This window comes from Ochotona curzoniae, unplaced genomic scaffold (assembly GCF_017591425.1).
Source record: "Ochotona curzoniae isolate NIBS_2020 unplaced genomic scaffold, NIBS_Ocur_1.0 contig_3520, whole genome shotgun sequence".
In the NCBI taxonomy this organism is placed as follows: domain Eukaryota; kingdom Metazoa; phylum Chordata; class Mammalia; order Lagomorpha; family Ochotonidae; genus Ochotona; species Ochotona curzoniae.
The window spans coordinates 21,997,423-22,022,907 of record NW_024465894.1 but is presented as its reverse complement, the minus strand read 5'-3'; the positions used below and the strand labels follow the sequence as shown (position 1 = coordinate 22,022,907).

Here is a 25,485-nt window from a genome sequence, read left to right as displayed (position 1 = left end):
AATTACTGTTTTACTGTTTCTTTCTAAACTGTATTGTCTTCTCTTCTGCCTTAACAGAACTGAAGGCAGCTTCCCTCTGCATGCCTGTGGCCACCATCAGTGTACCACTTCCCAGCTGGACTACCGTAGGGTTTTAGCAGAAAACTTTTAGGGAACATGGGAATCTTACACTCTTAGGGACCTTTTGTTCAATTAGGTGTTTAACCTTGGCCAATATGAGCTCCTTATCACATGATCCTTTCCTCCTTTCACCTGGAATGTGGTTCCCTCTAATTGGTAGGGAAACACCCCAGCACTCTCAGAGGATGCCTGAAACCGCAGAGAAAAACTCCTCACTGGAGATGCTAGTTTTTTCCTCTATGTACAAGGGGACTTCAAGAAGTTAATGGCAAAAACACAATTAATTGTGGGCATCTAAAAAAAAATCCACACATAGGAGCTCTCTTGCCCTCTGAGCCTTTTTAAAAAAAAAAAAAAAGGCTTATTTTGACAGGGAAGGTTGAACTCCATGAAGTTTTTCACAGTATGTACTTTCCAAGAGCTTTTAAAAGATATCTTGTATACATCTATGAACATTTTAAATTTACAGTTCTGCACAGAAAGACATTGGCAAAAATAACTTACAGTAAGTAAAACACAACAAACTGCCAGAATATCATTCTTGCACTTCAGGGCCACTATTAAGTAAAACAAGGGTAACATGGCAGTCACGCTACAGGCAAACCAAGACGACTGATGAGGGTCTGACAGGCAGGTAGCACGTAAAGCATGGACACACAGGACAAAGGCAGGAGTCCGTGCTGAGCAGCAAAGGCTGGGACAGGGCACTGAGTGTCATCAGGACACTTAGAAGAGTGCAGTGTTAACACTTATGATTTGGTGAGCCTGAAATCTCCCATGCTCGACCAAAAGGTAACTGAAACCATGGAAAGCAAGACCATGGCTAAGGGGAGACGCTGCTATATATGCTCTATGGCTCTTTCATAATACATGCTGTGCACCTTTATATGAGGCATCTCCCTGTGTTCTGGGTGAGAAACACGGGAGAGTATTCTTAAGCTGTCAACAAGCTACAGTTTATCCTTCTCCCCATCTTGTGGGGGCTTGTATAAAAATGGGGCTGTTTGTTGCAGGTTTGAAAGAACCCTACTCTACAGATCTCTCCCTGGCATGGGGCAGCTGGGAAGAGCACTGACACATTCTAATCACTGATTTAATTTCAATGATTCTAGAAACAGCTTTCAGGTTTAGGATCCACTCTGTAGTATTAGTTTTCATTGTTCCTGGGTCTATCTTCCACTGGTTTATTCTGTTCTTTCGCACTACTTGGCGGGTATCAACTTTCAATGTTTCCTCTCTTCTTGAACCACACATTTACACATTCAAGTCTCCCTGTGGATATGGCTATGGCCTCCTCCCACACCCTCCTACTCAGTGTCCTCACTGTTGTCCCATGTTATTTTCTGATTTCCACATTCTCTCTCCTTTGACTTGTGAGTATGTAGCATGTTTAACTTTCCTACTACATGGTGGGATTCTGAACTTCCATTGATAAATCCTGGTTTAACTACACTGCCACCAAGGAATACGTTCTATGTGATAGTTAAAAGTTGTTAGACTTTTGTGGTTGTTTGTATTCATTTGAGAGGCAAAGCAAAATGTCTCCCTAAGTATCTGCAACAGATTGGGTTGAGCCAACCCAAATCTAGAGGGCCCAAACTCTGTCCGGGTCTCCCCAGATAGGTGGGTGGTACTCAAGCTTTGGCCCCATCGTCTGCTGCCTCAGGGTGCACATCAGCAGGGAGCTGGATTAGCCACACAGGTGGGCCTCGAGCCCACGGTGCGGGATATGGGCACCCCAAGTGGTGGCTTATCCCATAGCACAATACCCCTTTCAGCTTTCAGAAAAAATTAATTTACCTGCGTTCCAGGACTTGAGAATCACATACACACGTTTATTATCACATGCAAATAAACCCATAAAACAGTAACTCAGTATGTAGAATGTACTGGTACTTTCTAGGCCATCAAAAACATTAAGGTTTCCAACAACCAAAAAAACTCCCACAACAGGTGAGGCTTACAGTTGAAAACCACTGATTTGGATTACAGCATATTTGGTGAACTTTGCTAGCCTGTGGACAATTTTTATAAACAAATGTATACCCTAATAGAGTATCAGCCTCTATGTGTCTTCAAGTGTAGTCACCTGAAGAACTTATTTTTTTCTGCTTGCTTACTCTTGCCAAATTCTGGGAGCTCTTAACTATCCTGCTATGATCACAGACTTGCCAATTTCTTTTCAAAACCTGTCAATGTGCAATTACTTAGTGGTCATCTCATTAGATTGGAACGGAGTATCAGAACCGTTACATTATCCTGGTAAAGTGCCTGTTATTTTTTCTCCCTATTCTATAGCAATCCTTGTTACATAATGATTTTCTCCTCATGAAACTCTAGTTTGCATTATTTATTTTGAAAGTTTTACTAATGTTTGAAGTGTTCACATTGGCCCTTTTTTTTTCCTATTCTTTTACTTCCAACCCCCTGTGTTGCTATGCTTTAATTGAAGCTCTTAAAAATAGCATATAACTGGATTTTATTTTAAGATCAGTGTGGTAATTTGTCTTTCTAACTAGTAGATTTAGTCAACCACCACCAACTGCGAGCTCCCTATCTAATGGAGTCACTTGTATTTTTATTTTCTGTTTCTCTACATGCTTTTTCTCTGATTCACCTCCTTCATCTGCACTCTTCATTGTACCATCCAAGCATTATCTCTTTTTCTTCTGGAAAAGGTATGGAAGTTAAACATTTCTTTCTTTCTTTTTTTTTTTCAGCAAGTACTCATTCAAAAAAAATAGCCTTCACCCTAATGTTTTCTCAACTTACATCCCTAAAGCCACCAGCCACCTCCTGAACAGAACCCAGGTCTCCAGTGTGGTGTTCTTCCTTTGTCTCTGTGCCCCCCACCTCCTCCCCAACTCCCCTCCTGTCACTCACACCTGGAGGAGCCACTGCTGTTTCATGCCAGATGGCCCACGCTGACTGTGCAAATCCCCCAGTACTTGCCATTTGCTCTTTACTGCTTCTTACCATCCCTCCTCTTTCAGGGTCTTGTCCAAGCATATACACTACTAGTTCCTTCAGTAAGCTTTTCTTCTTGAAAACGTGCTCTGTCCTTACAGGTCTGAAAATCTATTTCACCTTCATTCTTCACTGGTGGATTAAAAGAGCACACAATTTCAAGCCAACAGCTGTCTCACACTGCCTTGAAGGCACTGTCTTCTGCCTTTTGTTTTTTAAGTAGCAAGATTACCACTGAGACCCATATCATTATTTGTTACTCCTTTATTGAATTCCCTTATCTCTCTCTACTTTGAAGTTTCTGGGTTTCTAAGAAACCAATCAAGTATTCTTAATGGTGTACCTACGCCATTCAGTTTCCCTGCGCTTCCCCAGTTTGAGGAGGCATAGTTTTTCATCAATTCTGAAAAATTCTTGTCTACTTAGTTTTCTGGAAATAGCTATTCTCTTACCCTTATGTGGCTGAAGCCCACAGTGAGGCCTCAGTCTTCCTGCACTACAATTAGGCAAACTCCTCAATAATGTGCTCCATTCACCAATTCTCCTTTCAGCTACATCTAACCACTTGAGTTCTGCTTCGTTTGATTGAGCGCTTTTTGCATAATGTGATGTTTTTTCCCTTTCCATGCTTTTAATCACCCTCCTTTCCACCCTAACCAGTGCTTTCTATATTGTGTCTGCTAAACGCCAGAGAGAGAGAAGGAAGCTTCAGCAGCAGCAATCCTTTGTGGGGATATGTGGGTCTGCCAGTCCCCCAGGCCCTCAGTGGTTAGCATTCTGAGGAATGGGCACCTTGGTTGAAACCCTCACGACAAGACAGGTATGCTTCTCAAAGTCATCTGCCCTTATTTGCAGGCCAATCTCTTTTCCAGAGGTGCATCCTTTCCGGGCTCAGGCTTTGCATGGGACATTAGCCATCTGCCACAAATTTCTTTTCCCCTGGATGTGAAAGCCAGTCTCGAGATGACCTTGGTGGACAAAACCCCACCTACACCTCACACCAGGTAAGCAGAGATGAGCTGTAAGTCACTCCCCTTGCTTGAGTTTTGACTACCTCATAAGTTCAGCTGTGCTTTTTAAAAACTATTAATTTTATCTAACATTTCTAAGAGGGTTTCAGATAATCTGATCTGAAATTTTAATTGCAATCTGATTGGTTTTTTAATCCAGAGAAAATGAAGCAAGTAAAAGATGGATTGTGAAATAATTCATGTTTTAAGAGGATAAAGTAACTAATTTTCTATTTTTAAAAAATAACGCTATTTTTAAGTTGAAGCACTAAAAATAGAAATGTATTCTATTATTAGCCTTTGCTTATTCACCAGCCATTTCAGATCCAATTTCTATGCCTGAGGGGGAAAACCAAAGAATTGACATGTTTTTTGTTTCTCTAAAATAATGATCTTTGGAAAAGCAGACACACAGGTAACCTGAGAGCTTACTATTAAGGCTGCACCTTACTGAAGGTGACAACATGCTTAGGATCAAGACTCTTGGCCTCTTAAGAAATCCTGAGCCTGAGACATGCTGGCACACAGTTCTCACTGCACCAGAAACCCATGGCCACAAAGCAAGTGTCAGTCTGACTGGTGACCACACCTCAGCAACGCCTATATGTCCTATCAGAACAGCACCTGCTCATTTATATTAAAAGGATCAGATCTGAAAAGGTGCAGGTTATTCACATGGAGGAATGCAATGCCGACCACGGCATCTTACATATTTTTGCTAAGAGTCATTTCGGTTCTTCATACTTTTCACACTCACACACGCTCAGGGTGTCTTTAAGTTTCATTTTCTGTTTGTTGCTGGTATGCAGAAATAAATTGATTCCATTTTCATAACTCAAAAAAATATTGATTTTGCTTTTCTGCAGCAACCCTGCCTAATGATAGTAATATATCTATAGCTTTAAAAAATGTTTCATACAAACACATGCCTCATTGTTTCTTTTCTTTTCCAATCTTTCAATCTCCTACGTCATTTCTGGAAGCCTGCACAGGACAGGGCCTCCAGCAGTACTGTGCAGGAATGACAGCAGGCATCCTGTTTCTTCCTTTCCTGAGAGCAGGGCAAGTTTCAGGCAGCTCATTGTTTAGTGCAATGTTTGCTGACCACATCCCTTATCAAGCTAGAGAAGTTGGCTTTTATTCTTTGCCTGACCAGATGCTGTATTTTATCAAATACTTTCTCTGTTTCTATGAAGGCAATCATACTACCTACCCCTATAGTTCAATAGCATGGAATATGACTATAAATTTATTTTTAAGAGGTACACCAAGTCTACATTTCTAAGAGAAACACAATTTAGCCTCTAAACGAGCTGCAAGATTTGGTATGAGATCTGATATTTTTCTTTCCTCCTATTTTTGTCAGGTTTTGAGGTTGGCTGGCATCCCACAGTAGACAGGGTGGTATGGGGCTTTGTTTTTTGTTTTGCTTTTTCTTTTTGGTTTTTTGGAAGCGATGAGAACAACTGGAACTGTTTAGATGTATAGCAGAGACCAAGGAAGCCACCTGGGCCTGGTATTTCCTTTGCGAGAAGACAATCACAGAACCTACCTCTGCTTGGCTCAGTGTAGAAGTTAGATTTTTCCAGAAATTTATTATGTCAGGTCTTGAAAACTTTTCTCCAGGCTCAGATATATAAAAGAAGCTATACATCTAATGTATTATTGCCTCCATATCGATCATTTATACAGTTTTAATTCTACAGAACAACACTACTTATAAAAACTTTACAGCATCTTCTTCCTAACAGCTTTTTAAAATGTGTAACCATTTGTCATGAAGTTCCTTCCATTTTACATTCTTGATACTACCTGTACCTTCGTATAGATCAATTCTGCTTGAGATTCATCAATAGTATCCATCCTGGGTTTTTTTTTCCCCCTAAGGTTTATTTAATTTTATTGGAAAGGCAGATCAATTTACAAAGAAGAGACAGAGACAAAGATCTTCCACCCACTGGTTCACTCCCCAAATGGCCATGACGGTCAGAGCAGAGCTGATCCGAAGCCAAGAGTTTCTTCTAGGTTTCTTATGTAGGTGCAGGGTCCCAAAGTTTTAGGCCAACTGCTTTCCCTGGCCATAGGCAGGGAGTTGGATGGGAACAAAGTAGCTGGTACACAAACCAGTGCCCATATGGCATCCTGGCACTTGCAAGGTGAAGATTTAGCCATTGAGCCATCACGTTAGGCCCTATCCATGTTTTAAATTATTTTCCAGTTTGCAAAGCAGGATTTATTCAGGAAAAGGGGGGCAAAAGGGCACCTTCAATAGTGACATGAGAGGGCTCCAAGTATCTATCTTTTTTAAACATGCTGTTTTGGCTTTGGCTTTTGTATGTTTGCTTCCTGTTTCGGAATTTATTTCTCACTGCTACCCCCTTCAACTGAGATTTGTTTTGCCTTCTGTAGTATCTGGGTAGGTCCTTAGCTCATTGAGTTTTCCTTAAAATCCATTTGAGAGGCAGAGTTACAGAGAGGTTAAGGAGAACAAGTGAGAGAGATCTTCCATCCATCCTCTGTCAACTCCCCAAGTAACCATAGGCAGGTGCTGAGCTGCAGTTAGGGACCCAGAACTCTACCCAGGTATCCCATGTGGGCACCAGGGTCCAAATCTTTGGCTCATTTCTATTGGTTTCCAGGTATTAGCAGGGAGCTAGAATGGAAGTAGAGCAACAAGAACTTGAACTAGTGTTCAGATGGAATGCTGGTATTGTAGGAAGTGGCTTAACTCACTATGCAACACAATAATTTTCTTCTTAAATGTATTTAAGGCATATTTTAGTTACACCCTACAAGTTTTGACAGTTTCATTATCACTGGTTTTGAAGCATTTTGTATTTCCATTACTTTGACCTATAAACATGAGCATTTTAAAATGTGCAAATACATGCAGATTTCTTATTTATGATGATAGATTTGACCATTTATTTTGTCAATTTAAGTACTGAGATTATATTAAGAGACAACAAAATCATTACACCTTTCAAATGAATCAGCTTTTTAGCATGATGAAGTGACCTTCTATAGTATGTTTTTGCCTTAAATTGTATGTATATAACATTAATATAACATCAGTTTTCTCTAAAAAAAAATTCATGGTATATCTTCATTTTAAATTTTTACTTTTTCTGCTGCTCATAAACAGCTAGATTTTTAAAATCTAGCAGAATATATTTATGTGTTGAGCATCTATCATACATTTAATAAGAACAGACATATTTAGCTTTAGATTTGTAATTTTGTTTGTGCTAGTTCATACTCGTTCTAAGCATGTTTCCTGGGGGAGGGGGTCTCCTTTCTTATCTCCTTTGGATTGTTTAGAATATTCCATTTTTCTGCTCTTTATCAGAAGTAACTTAATGTTCCCCCCTCCACTGTCCTTGAACAATAATTCAGTTAACAAACCCATAGCTTTCCCTCCAATGCATTCCATCACCTCTTCTGCTTTTATGTACCTAAGCCCATCCCTCTTCCCAGTTCCCAACATTATCATTTACATCTGCTCAGTACTGCACTGTCTGAAAATGACCATCTTCCTTACTCTTCACTCCTTTTCACAGTTCACTTTTTCTGTCAGTATCACCATCCTTCTAAGGTCTGTCAGGAATTGTTACTTTTTGTCTTCAAGTGACCCCTTCTATGCTGTATCAGATGCTATATCACTGAGTTATCTGCAGGTCCACGGGCTTATTCTCACTCTTCGTGGGGAGGGGCGGGAACAGGTCTTACACATTCTCTGAGCTTCCCAATTATCATTTCTTCAAAAACCGTTGTGTCCTCATCCTCCTCTGGAACCCAATCAGACATGCCTCTCAGCCTATTCTCTTGGATTAATTGGTCATCAACATAAATTTGATTCTCAGACATGAATTCTGTATGTTTTCTTCTGCTCCTCTGGTTCATTTATTCTCTTCACTCCTATCTCGCCTGCTGGCAAATCCATCCAATGGCTTTTCACAGTTAATTGAACATCCTGTCTACAGAGTTATACCTGGCACTTTTTTCAAGTCTGTGAGCTCATTTTAGCTTCCAGCTCCTTGCAGATGATTTCAGTATTGCCTATTCTTTTCTGTGTACCAAGTGGCATTGGTTACAGTCTGTGTTAATTCTGTCATCCGTGTTTTACAGGTCTGCCCCTGCCAGCCCTCATTCATTGTGCTTTGCATCCCTTATAAGGGACCATTCCTTTTTTAAAAAAAAAGATTTACTTATTTTTGTTGGAGAGTCAGATATACAGAGAGGAAGATCTTCCATCCACTGGTTCACTCCCCAAGCAGCCGCAATGGCCAGAACTGTGCCAATCTGAAGCCAGGAGCTTTGTCTGGGTCTTCCATGCAGGTACAGAGTCCCAAGGCTTTGGGCCATCCTTGACTGCTTTTCCAGGCCACAAGCAGGGACGGGAAGCGAGGCTGCTGGGATCAAAACCAGCACCCATATGGGATCCCAGCACATTCTAGGTGAGAACTTTAGCCACTGATACCCAGAGGGCCACCTTTTCCTTTAGTAATTACACCTGGGGATTCTGTGCGTTTTCAAAGACCTACTTGGTGCAAGAACGGCCATGCACAGGCTGCCAGGTGGCCTTGGCTGACTGATCTGTATGGGGTCACCAGGTGGTGCCCATGTCTCAAGACACATCTTCCCAGCCATCCTAGTTCCAGGGTACTTGTTTCTGACTCAACCTGCTCCTGGAAGTGCAGCTCTTGTGGCTCCCGGCTCCAATAGTGTCAGACAGGGTTATCTCTATTCCTGCTGCCTCTTCTGATCACTGTGCCCTGTGTGGGGAGATACTATCAGAGGTTAGGGTTATCCTACTTGGCTAGAGGCCCTCAGGTCCTGTTTATTCTCCTGGGCATTTTCTACACCATCTGCCACAGTATCTCCTGGGCCAGTAGATGTTTCTCAGAAGTCCTATACCATCACCAGTGTCTCTCCATGCTTAAACTACTTGATACTTGTCATCATTGTTATTCACAGTCAAACCAAGGTTCACAAACCAAGTCTTAAAAAAACAGTGCCCTGAAGCTGTGCAACCAGAGGGTCAGCCACACTGTACAACTCTGATGCAGACAGGCCTCAGTCACAGGTTGGGAAGAGCAGGGGTGGAATGGGGTGAGGGGTAGTTCTATCAGAAGAACTGCAACATCATCAACCCCCAGAGGGACATGGGCAATACTCCAATTAAAAAATGTCACAGCCAGGGAAGAAAGAGGTCTGGGATTCCAATTCCTGGCTCCTCATATTGAAGAAATCCACTTGCTAGTGTCTGATGAGAAACTCAAACTCAAGATTAGAGTACTGCTGAATTCCTCTCATTCAGCATCTTTTCACTCACATTTACATTTAAGAACTAGCTCATGGTGGAGGCCACGTCCTCAAGTGTTACTGCTTTGCATCTGATCCAGCTCTCTACTAGTACACCAGGAAAAGCACTACAAAGTGGCCCAAGAACTTGGCCTCTGCCTCCCACATGGGAAACACTGATGGAGTTCAGGGCTCAACCCAAGCTGCTACTGACATTGGGGAAGTGAGCCAGCAAATGGCAAGATGGCTCTCTACTCCTCTCTCTGCCTTTCAGATAAACAGATCTTTTTAAAAAACAGGTAGTTCCTCAGCAATAAACCTGACCTGCTCATAAGCCCTTCCCAAAGGCACACCTTTGATGGACAAATTCTGCCAGCCCAACAGTCCTACCTGAGATCAAAGAGACCCCAAGATGACTGACAGACTAAAGCAGTAACCCAAGCTTCAGTGTAATTCCTTTTAGAATCAGCCATTTGATAATACACATCAAACTCCCAGAGACTGAGGGTGGGAGGAGAAACATCACTTTGGGGGTGAGGGAAAAAGTCTAGCACTGTGATCTAGAGCTGAGTACAGGGCCCCACTAGCCCACAGCAGATATACAAACTTGAAGGCATATGTAACCAACAGCCCCCCATAAGTCAGGCAAGACCATCTAGGCTAGGACGAGCCAGCATGGCCCCAGGCTGGATGCTTTCCCGGTCTCCATATGGTGTGACATACACACCCTGCAACAGGAATGACAAGCAGGAAGGAATGCACCAAGACCACCAGCACGACGAATCCCAGCAATGGCACATGGCCTATGACTCCACTCACAGCCAGTCTGAGCCAGGCACAGGAGCCTGTGGCACGAGGAGGAGGAGAGCGGGCACCCTCCGGACAGGCAGCAATGGAAGGGGACAAGAGGAACTAGGGAAAGAGCGAGATCATCTACTTCTGGATTTGCTGGTTAGGCAAGGGTGTTCTGTCTGGGGGATGTGAAGCTGTAGATGCTACACAGTGCATTCTTCCGCATATTCACATCTTCTACTCCAGTACAGAGAATGTTTAAAAAGGTGTGTCATCTTTTCCAGGAAAATGCTTCCTCCCTACCCACCATGGATCTTGAAGGAGGAGCATCCTCAAGGCCCTGTCACAGGGCACCTTCCTACCTACTGCCCCTCCCAGCTCACTTGCTTGCTCGCTCTCACACACACACACACCTACTCCCTCCAAAGAGGGAGTGTTGGGAGCAGGGCCAAGGTAAGCATAGTTCCCAGAGTGACATGCAGCACAGGGATATGTTGGTGCCCACAGCCCTTACTGCTGACCTGCGGCTGGGCCTACTGCACTGCCCACCTCAGCCTTAGGGCTGTACAGAGAATGGCTCAGGATCTCCTACAGTGGCTGGGCTCTGGGGCCATGGCTCAAGCAGACCTGCTGGAAGGTCCTTGACATGTTACTCCCAAGAGTTTACACTATGAAGATCAATGATGCATTGATTCTTTTATTTCTTCTTCTCTCAATCACTATGGTCACGATTAAATTCTGAAAATTAAAACCTCTCCAATTACTATAAACAGCAAGAACCAACAAGATTATTAAAAAAAATCCACAGAAATAAAGATACATGAAATTTCTGTTCAGGCTCAGTCTTAATTGAAAACTGGCTGATGTACTTGAGGGGCACACTCCAATTCCTTGATAAAAAGTTCCACAAAGACTGCACCACCTGGGTGAGCAAGGGGCCTTCACTACTGCTCCTAAAGGGAGTATCTCTGACACTCTTGCCACCAAGGGTCAGGACCCTTGATTCTACTCTGTTCTCCTTTGCCTAAATCAGAAGTAGAGGAGGAGGGAGACAGATGGAGTCAGCCCATCCTGCCTCAGCTCTCTGCCACACAAAAGGCCATGAGAGGATGAGGGAGAGGTCTCAGGGCAACCCCTCGAACCCTTGCCTGACTCAATGCCAACACCTCCCACTGAGGAACACTGGCACTCACGGCAGCAGCTAGACCTCCTCAGACCAAGCCAGCACACTGCTCTAACTCAAAGAGCCATTCTGTGCCAGAGCCCTGATGCCACTCTACAAGCCCACTCAGAACAATAGTCCGAACACACACACATACACTTAGTGGGAGCACCTGGGAAACAACAGGAAACCCTGAGACCAATGTCACAGGCCTGGGGCCGCTTGGGGGGCCCTAGAGCACACCCCAGCTTTCTCCTAAAGGCTCACTTAAGCCCCTGCCTCTCCTGGCACCACACATTGCCCTCTACCATGTTTCTATCAATTTCCCAACTGGGGCCAGACTGGAAGAAAGCCAAAAATCACTTGCATTTGGCTCTGGAATATGTTTTTGTGTTTATACTTGAAGCTCTAGGAATCCAGGCTACTTCAGGCTAAATAACGCCCTCACGAACATGAGCACTGGAAACCAGCTCTCTACCAGATCAGTAAGAACTGTGTACCACGCTCCAGTCTCAACACTGGGGACACTTCTGGAAGCGCAGGAGGGATATTTCCGCATAGCAGACAACAAGGTCAGACGAGGGATGGGGCAGGGGCTGCTAGGGAGGAACAGCAGGACCAGGAGCCAGGGGGTGGGGGTGTGTGGGGCTTTCACTTCATTGGACAGTCAACAGACCTAAAGCTCCAGGAGCCAGGCACGTGGCCATCTGTAGGAAAAGGCTCCCTGGATGGAAGCTCAAAGAATGAGGAAGATGGCAGGCGTGAAAAGCCAGAGCAGAAAGTAGGGCTGTGGAGGCTATAGAGGACTTTGGCCAAAGGCAGTCTTAAACAGAAGAGTGCCCAGCAGCAGCCTTGGGGACAGGGAGTGAGGGCAGGAGCCAGGAAGGCACTTCAGAGCCCAGTGGAGCGAGCACTGAATAGGGAGTCTGAAGCAGGAGGCACATGAGGCAGTGGGAAGGGCTGGCCTCCAGCTCCATGCACAAGGGATCAATTAACTGAGGAGGAACTGAGGTGTGTGGGCTGAAAGGTGGGGGTCCCCTGGTCTCCTTCCATTTTACCTAAGGACACTGAAGCACAGGTGCCACTGCCAGGCTGAGGTCCTGCCATGTCCCTCTGGAATCAGGACCCCCAGTCAAAGCCTCTCTCAGGACCTTGCTGGTGACTAGCCAGGTCAAACCAGACGTCTTCCAGCCCCCAACCTCTCCACCCTCGAGGGATTGTCAACACAAGCACATCATGTCAGTAAATGCAGGGTACCAGGGGTGTTGGCACAGCTCTGCCCAGCAAAGGCAACCAGTTTTTAGCTACCAAGCAAAAAATCCACCATGTAGCAGCCTTAAATTCTGTCCTCAAGACAGCCTCCAAATCCACATTTTCATTTTTAAAAGATCTTCATTTTTCTAAAAAGGTGGCTCAAGTATTAAAGACATAACGTCTTAGGCAGGCCTAAGCACAGGGAGCAGGCTTGGAACCCGGCTCCAGACAACAGACACCGACCTACCCTGCTTACACCTGGCCCGGGGTTAGAGTACAGAATTCAAGGTTTCCATTCAGGATTGTGTTCCTATCCAACTTCTGAGTCAGCAAATGATATTCCAGCCACTAAAAATAACTGGTGTCTTCTGGCACAACCTCAGTGGGTCTTCTCTCTGGCCAGTGGGAGCTTAACTAGCTACCCAGGGCCTGAGGTTCTTGGGTGAGACTCTAGCAATGTGCCTTTTAACACATGGCACTAAAATATGCCCACCAGCACAACCAGGACCTCCAAAACTCCAAGGGATCCTTTCCAGAGTGTAAGAGCCCCGGAAATCATTCTGAAAACCCCAGGACCTCAAAGTGAGGACCAGGCAGGAACTCTGTGTCTGATGAAGTCACTTACCACCTGCACCATGTTCTCTCTGCATTGCAGCGACTGCCCCTGGTTGGACAGACGGATGGCTGGGAAACAGGTCATTTAAAGGGAAAACATCAGATATGTTTCATTTTTCAACAGAAGATATGTCTGGGAGTCTGGCTGCCTCTTTCAAGAGGTTCATTCAGAATCTGTTGGCCTAAGAAAACAGCCTTCTAGGAAGCCTGAGTTAATTTTCTGTAGGGTCAAGTGGTCTTCCTTGCCCAGTTCTCTCCCATGGATATTAAATATTTACTTTCCTTGCAGGCCATATGCTTTCTACCTAACACCTATTTATTTCCACGTTTGGTACACTGGGCCGTCCTTATGCTTCTGGTGTAGTTAAATATCTCTGTGGGATGCAGCCACTCTAGGCCTCACCCCTGCTCCCCATGTTCTCCAATGGCAACACTGCACAGGATAGAAGGGTGTGAACTGCCACCAGAGGACTATTTCTTACTTACAGAACCACCAGCCTCACACGGTTCAACATCAAAAAGTTCTCCACAAAAAAAAAGGTTCTTCACGATGAAATGGAACAGAGATCCCACTGTGCAGAGCACATCAGCTACCTGCAGCCAGGGGCTGTCCACAAGAACTCACTAACTCACAATGACCGAGGTAAGGCTACTGAGTACTTACAATGGGGCTCATGTGCTTGAGAAACAGAATTGCTGATGCTATTCAAGTGTAACTGTTTCAAAAATTAACTTCAACAGTTTCGTGTGATCCATCTTCAGACAAGAGCTAGGGCTCATCCCTGGAATGAAAAGCACCTTCTGGCTATCCAGCCCCTGCCTCCTGCCACAGACATTCTCCACTTTGGTCTTCTGGTCTCCTTCCTGCGGTAAGCCCCGCCCCAGGGAGGTGGGATTACACTCAGCAGGGTCAGCAGCACCTCTCCAGCGGCTGGGCAGCAGGCACCCGCCTGACACTGCCCTGACCTCCTGGGCCTACACGATCTTATCCACTGAACCGGTGAGTCTCATCACCCTTGAGCCACAGCATCGGATGGTTGGAAGGCCTAAATGTATATCAAACGCACAAAACTCTAAGTGGCAAATCTTACAAGCCAGCTTGGCCTCAGCTTTATCCTGTGAGATACCTGGTCAATTACTAAGGTATTGCATACTTCATGGAATCGACATTAACCACTGTAGGCTTAGGGAGTGCTGAAAGACAGCAGGCCTTCCGCCTTCACCACTCAGGCTGATTTATTCCAAAACAAGAGTTCAGCAAAGAAAACTCCGCTGCCTGCCTTCAAAGTACCCTGTGTCATGTACTGATTAAGGTTCCAGGGATGATAAAGAACCAAGTATGATGTGGGGGTTTGATTCTGACACCTTTAAAAGGTATCCCTGCAACATAATAAGCCAATATTCCAATTGAATCATTGGCATGCAGCCTTACTCTGAGTTTGCTGCTATATAATTATTGCAGCCTGTAGAGTTAGGGATCGTTTCAGCAGCGAGCATAATTGCTCAAATGTGACTTGATTTGGGATGTATTTAAAACTTTCTCATCAACAGAAAATATTCTCATGCCAGGGTACCAACTCCAACCCCTCAGTCTCTGAGCAGGGTCAGACAGTATTCTGTTACAACACAGGGCCTGCTGCTCTACCCACCATAAACTTTCTGCTTCCAGACCCCAGTGCACCCCTTTGTAGCTCCCCACCCTGGTGTCCTCCGGGACCACCCAGCCCAGGCAGCCTGTGTGTGAGGTTTGTCCTGCTGCAAGTAACGGAACTCCTGACCTACCAGTCCCCACCGTTCTCCCAATGTTTCAGCTCAGGGGGAAGTGGCATGTCCAGGGCCTCTGGACCGGAAGCTGCTTCTGGAAGGGAAGCCACTTGGCAGACCACAGTGGGGCTGTCTTCTGCAAGGTTCACGAGCCAGACACCACATGGTCAGCAGCACCCTGCAGGTTCGCAGTGTGTCAGGGACTTCTCAGGGTGTCAGGTGAATGGCAAGCTGAGAGGCACAGCAAAGAGTCAAAAAAGCCAGGGAGGGAGGCAGGAATGGAAGGGGAATGCTCCAACCCAAAAACACTGGATTTAGTTCTGCAAGGATTCCTGAGCTGGGAGGTGAGGCCCTTCCAGTCCTCCCTGCCCCAGGTGCAGAAAACACCAGCTAGCTGCACACATACCCCGCCTCCCAGAAGGTTGGAGCACTCTGAGCAAGAAACAGTGATGTGGGAAGCTCCTGAGTTTCGTTTCCTTGGTGCTTCCCAGTCTCTTCTGACCTCTGACCTGCAGAGCATTGCCAAACTGTTCTCTTGTTTACACAAGGCCCCTGGCACTTCCCTGAGGCAGCTCCCCGACCCTGTTCTAGGTGGGTGGTACTGGCCCCAGGATACAGATAAGGAAATCTAGGATGCAGGATCCGGCAGTGGGAGGAATCAGCACCCACCCCACTCCTACCTCTTTCCCTTCCACAGTCAGGCCCTCACTTCTGGATCACTCGGGGCGCTGGTATCCAACAGCAGATCCCCGTTTGCACATGGAGAAACAGGGACCCTGAGCCAAACAACTTGGCCCAGGTCAAGCTCAGCGGTGTTAGGACACGAAGAGGGAACTACAAGTTGTGACTGATAATCCAGGAAGCCCTATTGGAAGCGCTTGGGCCCCAGGCGCCCTGCCTTGCCCTGTGCTCAGCCCGCTTAGAAGCCTGGCAGGTCGGTGCGGCCACCAGGCCGGGTGCCAGTGCGCTTGGCCGGCCGAGCCGGAGGTGCCCGCTTCCGTCCAGGGCCTGGCACCGCCGGCCCATTCATCGTGGCCGCGGACGGGGCGGGGCGAGGCGGCCCGGATAGGGCCAGGGCTGCCCCCCAAGTCCTCCCGGAGCCGGGCAACGTGCGGCCCCGCCGGAGGAAGCGGCGCTCTCGGCCCCGCCGCCAGGGGGAGCAGGGAGCCGCCTCTCGCACTCCGGGAAGTTGCCTCCCGCCCCGGACGGTCTCCCCACCTCCGCCCCGAGGTCCTGCACGGCGTGCCCGCGTCCCCCGTCCGCCCCGTCGGGGCCCACCCGAATCCTAGAAGCGATCCCCAGCTGCGGACCGCAGGCAGGGGGAGCTCGGCCCGCGGGGGTCCCTCTCCCCAATTCAACCCGGCCCTTCACCCCCCCCCGACACACACACACACACACACACACACACACACACACACACACACCCTCTCCCCAGTTCAATCCCGCCCTTCACCCCCCAGACACACGCACACACTCCTGCCGGCCTCCGCCCGCCCCCCACCCGGACTCCAGCCTGCCAACGTCATCCCGCGGCTTCCCGAAACTTAACCCCTTCCTCCGCCAGCTGTGCGCCGCCCCGCCCCGCCGCCAACTTTCTTGGCCCAACTTGGGGAGCGCGCGGGGCCGGCCCGACGGTCCGGCCGAGAGGGAGGGGTCGCCACGTCGCACGCCGGGGCCATCGCCAAGGTCCCCCCCCCCCCCCCCGCCGCCACTCCCCGCCCCACGACGGCCTGAGGCGTGAGGTCCGCCCGGCCGGGGCGCGCTCGGCCGCCGCCCCTGCACGAGCCGCGGTCCTCGCACACGCCTTCCTCCGCCACCCTCGGAGTCCGAGCCCGAGGGGCCGGCGGCGGCGGCCGGGGAGGGCAGCGGGCGGCCGAGCGGGCCGGCGCCGCCGGGGGAGGGGCCGCCAAGGAGACGTGTCACTCGCGGCCGGCCCCGGCGCCCCGACGGCCGGGCCCGCGCGCCCGCCGCCGCCGCTGCAGGGCCGGGCCAAGTTTCTTACCTGCAGCCGGAGACGCGGGAGGCAGAACCAGAGCGCAGGAGCCGCCGCCGCCGCGGATTCGTGAGGGAGAGACAGAGAGAGGGGAGAGAGAGAGGAGAGAGAGAGAGAGGAGCCGACCAAGCCTCCGCCGAGAAGCCGCCCCCCAACAGCTGTAGGCGCCGCGACCCCGACGCCGTCCGCCCCGTCCGCCGTCCGCTCCGGCCGCTCGCTGGTTGCGTGCGCGCGTGTGGAGTCGTGGCACTTTCTGCCTCAGAGCTGGCGAACGGCTCCCCCCCCCCTCCGCCGGGATCGCCGCCTCCTGCCTTCCCCACCCGGGCCAGCCATTCATCGAACCGCCGCTCCCCATTGGCTCTCTCCCCGCCACTCTGCTGGACTCGGACCAATCGGGACGCGGGAGGTCGAGCCGCGGCGACGGCCATTGGGCAAAGGAGGAGGGTCTCCGCCTCGGCCAATGGAAGAGGGGAGGAGCTGCGGGGAGCCACGGTGAGGGGGCGGGGCCGGCGAGGGGCGGGACCGCGCGGCGCAGCGCTCGGCTGTGCGCGGGGGGGGGGGGCAGGGCGGGGCGGAGGCCGGCACGCCCCGCCCACCGTGCGGAGGTCACCGGCCGGGCCCGCCCCTCCGGGGCCGCGCGGCCCTCCTGCCGGCCGGCGCTGGCTTGGCGGCCCGGCGGTGGCTGTGAGGGCCGCGGAATGTTCGAATCCCGGCGGCCCAGCAAGGCCGCGGGGGCTGAGGCGGTCCTCAACCCCGCGAGCAGCCGGGGAAAACGCAGCGCCTCCCATGGGTCCCCCGGGTTGTGAGGACGCAAGTTCTTCCAGGGGTCAGCCCAGGAGGGGTAAGTCCTTACCTTAGCAAGATTCCTGTGGGCACCAGAAGGACTTTCCTTCAGTTGAATGGAGGAAGCCGGGAATGGAGGGGGACGTCATGGCGCCCTTAGGGAGGGTCCAGTCTTGTTAGGGGTTCTTGTGGGAGCTCCAGCCCACAGTGCATCTTAGGAAGCCTTATTCCTTGTGATGGGTTGCTGAGAGGTTGTGGCTTAAGAAGATCCCCCCGAACCCTGAGTCTCCTTGGTGTTTCCACCTAACAGCATTTTCTGTTATTAGCCAATCCTCCTGAGCTTTAAAATCATTTATTTTGTCAGAGGGCCATTTGGTCCCGGTGTCTTGAGACTCCACCTAGGACCCCACCCACTTCCTATTTTGGGGGTTCCTGGGTCACTGCCCCAGTTGAAGCAACCGATGAGGGTGATGGCTTGGATCTCTGCTGTCTCACGTGGGAGACCTGGATGGAGTGCTGGGCTCCATGGCTGTCGTGGCATTTGAGGAGTGCCCCAGTGTTGGAAAGATCTCTGAGTGTATCTTAGCCTTCCGTGTGTGTGTGTGTGTGTGTGTGTGTGTGTGTGTGTGTGTGTGTGTTAGGCTTGGTTTTGGATCATATGAGATCCCTTAAGACTCACCCTCTGAACTTGAGCCCAAACCCGTTTCTTGAATTTAGAAGGGCTGCTTCCTGGTTACATGAGGTGCCCGCCATCCCCCGGTCCCAGTGGCTGCAAAATCTCATGCTTAATATCTATTTCTTAGTCAATGTCACTTCTCACTTTGACACCTCCCATTTGTCATTGGGATTGTACTTGTTAGAAAAATTGGTTGAACTTCAACCTTTCAATCCTGGTTTTGTTGTTGTTGTTGTTGTTGTTATTATTTCAGCAGTTCCTTACCACAGTATTGATTACTCAACAAGAATGAACCTGGATTAGCACTGAGCTCCAGCATTTTCCAGCAGTGAGCCCTGGCTTGATGCAAAAGTTAAGAATCCCAGTGTCTGGATGAGAGTTGACACCAGCTAGTCCTCCTTCACCTTGAACAAGCCATGACCTTCTGTGGACACAGGTATACGCCCCCAGGACAGTCCCTCTGAGCTCTAGGTTTTAGCGGGGAAATTCATCCATCATTCATTCATTGGTGTTTGTGGTGTGTCAGAGGTACCCCACCAAGCTGGGTAGGTGGCCTAGAGTGACTCAGATCCTGTTAAGAACCAGCTGTCCCAGAGCCTGTCCATGCCTTTGTTGCACTGTTTGCAGAGGGGCACTTGGTTCCAATACCTGCCCTTCAGGATCCATGGGGACTTGAGTCTAGATCCACCCTCAGCCAAACACCCAAGTCCACATATGTTCAAGTGCCTTCTATGAAATGGCATGGTATTTACACATAGCCTACCCACATCCTTTCATATATTTAAATTAGATGACTTACAATACCTAAAACAATATGAAGGCTAGGCAAACCATTGTTACAATGTTGAGGGAAACTGACAAGAAAAAAAGTCTGCACATGTTCTGTATAGATGTGTTCTTTTTTTTTTTTTCTACATTTTTACTTAAAATTGAGAGTCCCCATGGCTACTTGGTAGAATAGCAGATTAAGCCAGTGCCTACAGTGCCAGCATCCCATTTGGGTGCTAGTTTATGTCCCAGCTGTTCCACTTCTGATCCAACTCCCTGCTAGTACATCTGGGAAAACAGAAAAAAGACTAACCAAATGCTTGGGTCCCTGCATCTATGTTGATGACCCAGAAGAAGTTCCTAGCTCCTGGCATTAGCTTGGCTGTTCCAGCAATCAGTGAGCTGCAGAGAGTGAACACCCTTCCAGCAGTGATGGTTGAAATCAAATAGAACAAGAAGAAATACACAAGTCTCTTGGTGGCAGTTCAGAATGGTTTTGCTTCTACCTCATTCCATTGGCCAAAGCCTGTCCTCCAGTTGGGTCCAGATCCAAGAGGAGAGAAAATGCAGCCAGGGCTAGAGATATGACACCGACAGTGCAGCATACTGCCAAGTCCACAAAGAAAAGGTGGGAAAGGGGGAGGAAGACAGGTTGTGCTATAGGGAATGGGAAGCAGTATTACGTGTGGTCCAGAAATCCAGCCAGATAAAAACCAGGCCATGTGTTAGAACGAGGCAGCAGAGACTATAACAGGGACCTTGGAGCAGCACCCAGGAGGGAGAGGGTGGGCTATAAGGTGGCCACCAGGCTGTGGAAGGGTGAATGAGGGGTTGGAGAGAAGGTGAAACCCATTCATCCAGCACAAACCTCTGGCTGAGCACCAACCCCCTCGGGCAGTCACTGGCCCAGGGACTGGACAACAGTCTTCATATGTGGAGCTTGCTCCCATTCTAGTGGAAAGAGACAGTAGACAAACTGATCGTCAGATACAGCCAAGATGTGATCAAGTGGTTTGAAGAGGGCAGGGAACAGACTCAAGAGACAGGGAAGAATAGAAGCTTGGAAATAGGATGCGCAGGGGATGTGAAGAAGATGGTCAGAGAAAGCCTCTCTGGGGAGGTGATGATTGGGCAGAAGCAGCTGATTTGTCTCAGCCAGACGAGGAAGAGGTGCAAAAATTCTGGGACAGCAGGTAACTTAGCAACAGGTTCAGGGAGCAGCAGCATTGTGTGGGGCACAAGGACAAAGGGAGGGAACAGGCATGGGATCTGTGGGCAGGAAGGTACCAGGTCTGTGAGGCTATGGGATGCTGATGGGGACCCTTCTTCAGGGGGTTGGGACAGTCTGATCTGCTTCCTGCCTAGTGTACACAACACCCTGGACAGTGCAGTGGGGGTCCAGAGGCTGGTGCCAGATTCCAGGCAAGAGAAGGTTGATCTGCTGATGAGGATTAACCAGCGCTCTTGAAGGTGAGGGTGAAGAGGGGGCACTCGCTCTTTTAAAACATTTGCTGATTCTTGCTGTATCAGCCCTCCTATCAGAATCGCTGGTTTCAAGCTGTGGAGTCACCAGAGGCAAAGGCGGGAAGGCAATTGAAACCACAGACCAACATGTGCAGTCTCTACCGCAGACACTGTAGATGATGTCAGTGGTCTCAGGAGCACACATAATAGTGAAATGCCATAAAAGGCCTAGGGAAGGAGGGCCTTGAATACTTGTTACCTTCATCTTTAATATGATCTACTTCATCTCAAGTTTATACAATGTAGTGTTGGATAGTAGCTGTGTTTAATGAATTGCCAGAAAAAGTCCTAAAAATATACCAAGCAGCTCTCATAAGTAGGCTACTTCCACCATACCACTAAGAGATGGCATTCACCTAGCCCAGAATGGCAAATGTGTGTGTCTGTGTGTGTAAGAGAGAAAGAGAGGAAGCACATGTAAGCCAACAGCATTTTAAAATGTTAAAATGAAATTCTGTGTTTATCTGGACATTTTTTTTTAAGATTTTATTTATTTATTGGAAAGTCAGATATACAGAGAGGAGAGACAGAGAGGAAGATCTTCTGTCTGATGATTCACTCCCCAAGTGAGTGCAACGGCCAATGCTATGCCGATCCGAAGCCAGGAGCCTCTTCCGGGTCTCCCACGCGGGTGCATGGTCCCAAAGCTTTGGGCCATCCTCTAGTGCTTTCCCAGGCCACAATCAGGGAGCTGGATGGGAAGTGGGGCTGCCGGGATTAGAACCGGCGCCCATATGGGATCCCGGGGCATTCAAGGCGAGGACTTTAGCTGCTAGGCCACACCACCGGGCCCTATCTGAACATTTCTACCCATCTCATCTTCCTGTCTTAACTGGGGACTCACTGAGGTCAGGTGCATTGTCTGATGTGTCATTATGAACACCTAAACCCAGTGGCTTCATTCTGGTAAGAACTCCCCTTGGACAGGGGCCAATGTTGCAGCATATCAGATTAAACCACTGCCTGTGATGCTGGCTTCCCTCTTGAGCAGCAGATGGTGTCTCGGCTACTCCCCTTCTGATACAGCTTCCTGCTAATGTGCCTAGGAAAGCAGCCAAAGATGACCCAAGTGCTTGGGCCCTTGCCACCCATGTGGGAGACCTGGATGGAGTTCTGGGTCATGTCTTCAGCCTGGCCCAGCCCCAGCCATTGTAGCTATCTGAGCAGTGAACCAGAAGACCAAAGATCTCTCATCTCTTTCTTTCTCTCTCCCCCTCTGTCTCTCTGCCAACCAATACATCTTTTTAAGATTTTTCACTTATTTGAAAGGCAGATTTTACAGGGAGAGAAGGAGAGATACAGCGGAAAGGTCTTCTACCAGTTGGTTCACTTCCCAAGTGGCAATGATGACCAGAGCTGAGCCAATCCAAAGCCAGAAACCAGGAACTTCTTCCAGGTCTCCCATGTGCATTCAAGTCCCAAAGACTTCTGTCAACTTCCACTGCTTTCCTAGGTCATAAACAGAGAGCTGGATTGAAAATGGAGCAGCCAGGACACAAACTGGTGCCCATATGGGATGCCAGCGTCCCAGGGCGAAGGATTAGCTTGCTGTGCCATTGCACTGACCACAAGACAAATAGATCTTTAAAAATTAAAAAAAGCACTAAGACAAAAACACAAAGGACTCGCTTTGGGTTGGATCTCCCCCAGGAAGAGGGACAACCAACATGAAAAATATTGGAAGGAAAGCAGTTGATGAGGAAGGTGACCCCAGGAATCACCAATAGGGTTGTGGGAAAGGAAGGACGAAACAAACTGCCGAACAGTAATCCAGAACAAGTTGCCACTGTGAGCAACCAAAATGTAATCCCACTAAGGGACTGGGGAGCCCACATGGAACTTTCTGAGAGCAAGGGCGCCAGCAGTTCACTGACTGATCCGTGCTTGTCTGCAGGCAGCTCCTGAAGGCATGAAATGCCCTGGCATTAGCAGTGCCTGCCCCAGAAAAAGAACCGGGAAAGAAGGTTGCTCATGTTTTCAACCAGGAATGCCCCAGGAGTTGTGAGCAGGCACCCTAGAGCATCTGCTCCAACACTCCTAAGTGTTTTTCAGTTGAACAAATGAAGTGCCATTGGAACTGCCTTAAACACAGATTTAGGGTTTTTAAAAACAGAATGGAGATCCATCTATTACAAGGTCAACATATGCATTGTGTACTTCAGTTAAAGTGTAGAGCACAAAACATAGGAAATCTCTCAGACGGTTTTAATTTTGTGGCTGTCAAAATCAGAAAACCCTGTTGTCACACACATGAAGAGAAATTCCTGTAGAGTGTGGTCACTGTCAGAAGGAAAATAAAACATACACAAAGAAAACAGCTGGTAACCGTGAACTCAAGTTGTGTGGTTGCTAGTGGTGATAGAAGAGAACTTGGGTAGCAATATTTGGCTTGTTGTGTAGGTGATGTTGGCCATGAGCTCAGAAGTAAGGGCTTTGGCAGGAATGACAAAGAATGAATGACAAAGAAGGAATGACAAAGAAGGACCCAGGTGCTGTCATGAGTTGCCGCAGAAACAAGGAAAGACTGAATAACAGGTGGCACTTGACTGTGTCTAAAATGCCTTGCAAATGAGCCTCTCCATCCCTGTGAAAGGGGAGTATTATTATTACCATCATTTTACAGGTGAGGATTGAGATTTAGCAGTTCAATTAGTGACTGGCATAAGGCTTCCCATTTTTTACAAAGCTCAATAGGCCTCAAAGTCCCCCTAAATCGCATCTTTCTGGGCTGTGCCAGTCTGCCTTCTGCAGGGAAGAACCAGCAGTGACATAGGAAGGTCTAACAGAGCCTCAATGGGTTAGCCAATCCTTCTGACCTTTGGGAACTTCTTAGAACATAGTGATGACTTGGTAAGCTTGCCACAGGATTTTCATGGAATCAGACACACTGTCCAGTTGCACTGTCCAGCATGATGAACCAGGGATCCTGGATGACACCCCACCATCTCAGATAGGAAGGCCCAATCAGGAGAAACACTTTGTGGCCCCAGAGGTTAATCTGGCAAGACCATTTGGCCCATATTAGACATCTTGGAACAAAACCGAAAGACCATGGGACTGGAAGGTACAATGGGGCCCCATTCTTCTACCCCTGAGCATAAAGCATCTGTTACTAACATAGCTGTTTGGCATGTTAGCTGTTCTCTAAGATGACCAGGTCAGGACACAGGTCTCTGACCTCAATTCCTGGACAAGTTCACTCAGTAAGTAATTCTGGGGGCTGATCTTGTGGTGGTTTAAGACCCAGCCAGTCTTCCAGTTGAGCTCTGTGCTAATGTGCTTTGGGAAAGCATCAGAAGATGGCCAAAGTATTTGGATCCCTGCCACCCACGTGGGTGGCCTAGATGGAGCTCCTAGCTCCTGATTTTGGCCAGGCCCAGATCTGGCTGTTTCGGCTATTTGGAAAGTGAACCAGCTGGTGGAAGATTGATTCTATTTCCCTTCCCCTCTTTCTCTCTCCCTCTGTCTCAGTCTCTAGTCGGTCTCTCTCCCTTTCTCTCTCTCCCTTTCTCTCTCTCTCTCTCTCTTTCTCTCTCTCTCTCTCTTTCTCCCAGAAGAATTGTTTATTTTTATTTGGAAGGCAAATTTTTCAGAGAAAGAAATAGAGACGGATCTTCTGTCCACTGGTCCACTCCTCAAATGGCTGCAGCAGCCAGACCTAAGCTGATCTGAAACCAGGAGTCAAAAGATTCTCTCTGGGTTTCTTGAGCTGTCCTCCACTGCTTTCCCAGATCATAAGCAGGAAGCTGGATGGAAAGTGGAGCAGCCAGACTCCAACTGGCACCTATGTGGGATGCTAACACTGAAGGCAGAGAGTTAGTTTGTTACACTACTGTGCCAGGCCCTAAATAAATCTTCTAAAATGTCAACAAATTCTGGCATATGATAGCTAGCTATCCAGAATCCAGATCAGTGAAAAACAGATCAGTAAGATAAGAAAGGCTCAAAGACATATTCCAACATGTATAGGAATTTGGTATGTTTAAAAGGCTTTCCAGTCATTGGAGAGAAGAGAGATCATGCAGTAAGTCATATCACGACTGCATAGCCTGCTTAAAAAATAATGTGTATTTGCCTGATGCAGTAGCTAGGGGCTAAAGTCCTCACCTTATACACACCAGGATCTCATATGGGCACTGGTTCTAATCCCAGTGGCCCTGCTTCCCATCCAGCTCCCTGCTTATGGCCTGGGATAGCAGTTGAAGACAGCCCAAAGCCTTGGGACCCCGCACCCAGATGGGAGACCCAGAAGAAACTCCGGGCTCCTGGCTTCGGATCAACTTGCTCTGGTCGTTGCGGCTGCTTGGGGAGTGAGTCATCGGACGGAAGATCTTCCTCTCTGTATATCTGACTTTCCAATAAAAATAAATAAATCTTTTTAAAAAGATAATGTGTACCTTCCACAAAATGAAGTTGATTTTTAAAAACTATAACTAGGAAAAAATGATTGCAGAGCCCTGTTGCATGCCATGATCCACACTGGCTTCTGAGATGTCAACAGAGGACAAGGCAAATAGGACCCCTACCCTCAGTGAGTTCATAATCCAGTGCAGTTGGGGAGTTGGCGGGTATGTATTAACACCCATAGGTTGAATTGAGGTGTCACATGGATCCTGTAAATATGTATAATTACAATGTGTCAATCAAAACATATCTACATATTTAAAATAAAGAAAATGTCACATGCAGTAAGTAATTTGGTAGACTAGTCAGCATTCGAATCATTTGTGCTATGTGCACCATCGTAAATCCA

General features: G+C 48.1%; 2 protein-coding genes across 4 annotated transcripts in view; one reads left to right on the top strand and one right to left on the bottom strand.

Moving 5' to 3' along the window:
* The window catches only part of RRBP1 (ribosome binding protein 1), a 54,607-nt gene extending 37,386 nt beyond the window's left edge, over positions 1-17,221 (bottom strand). For both annotated transcript variants that reach the window (XM_040981808.1, XM_040981809.1), the window contains exon 1: positions 16,991-17,221. The gene's annotated coding sequence lies outside the window, so the exon portion shown is untranslated. The remainder of the gene's footprint in view (positions 1-16,990) is intronic.
* Positions 17,222-17,637: 416 nt separating this feature from the next.
* The window catches only part of BANF2 (BANF family member 2), a 55,386-nt gene continuing 47,538 nt past the window's right edge, over positions 17,638-25,485 (top strand). For both annotated transcript variants that reach the window (XM_040981812.1, XM_040981810.1), the window contains exons 1-2: positions 17,638-17,822; positions 18,694-18,876. The gene's annotated coding sequence lies outside the window, so the exon portion shown is untranslated. The remainder of the gene's footprint in view (positions 17,823-18,693; positions 18,877-25,485) is intronic.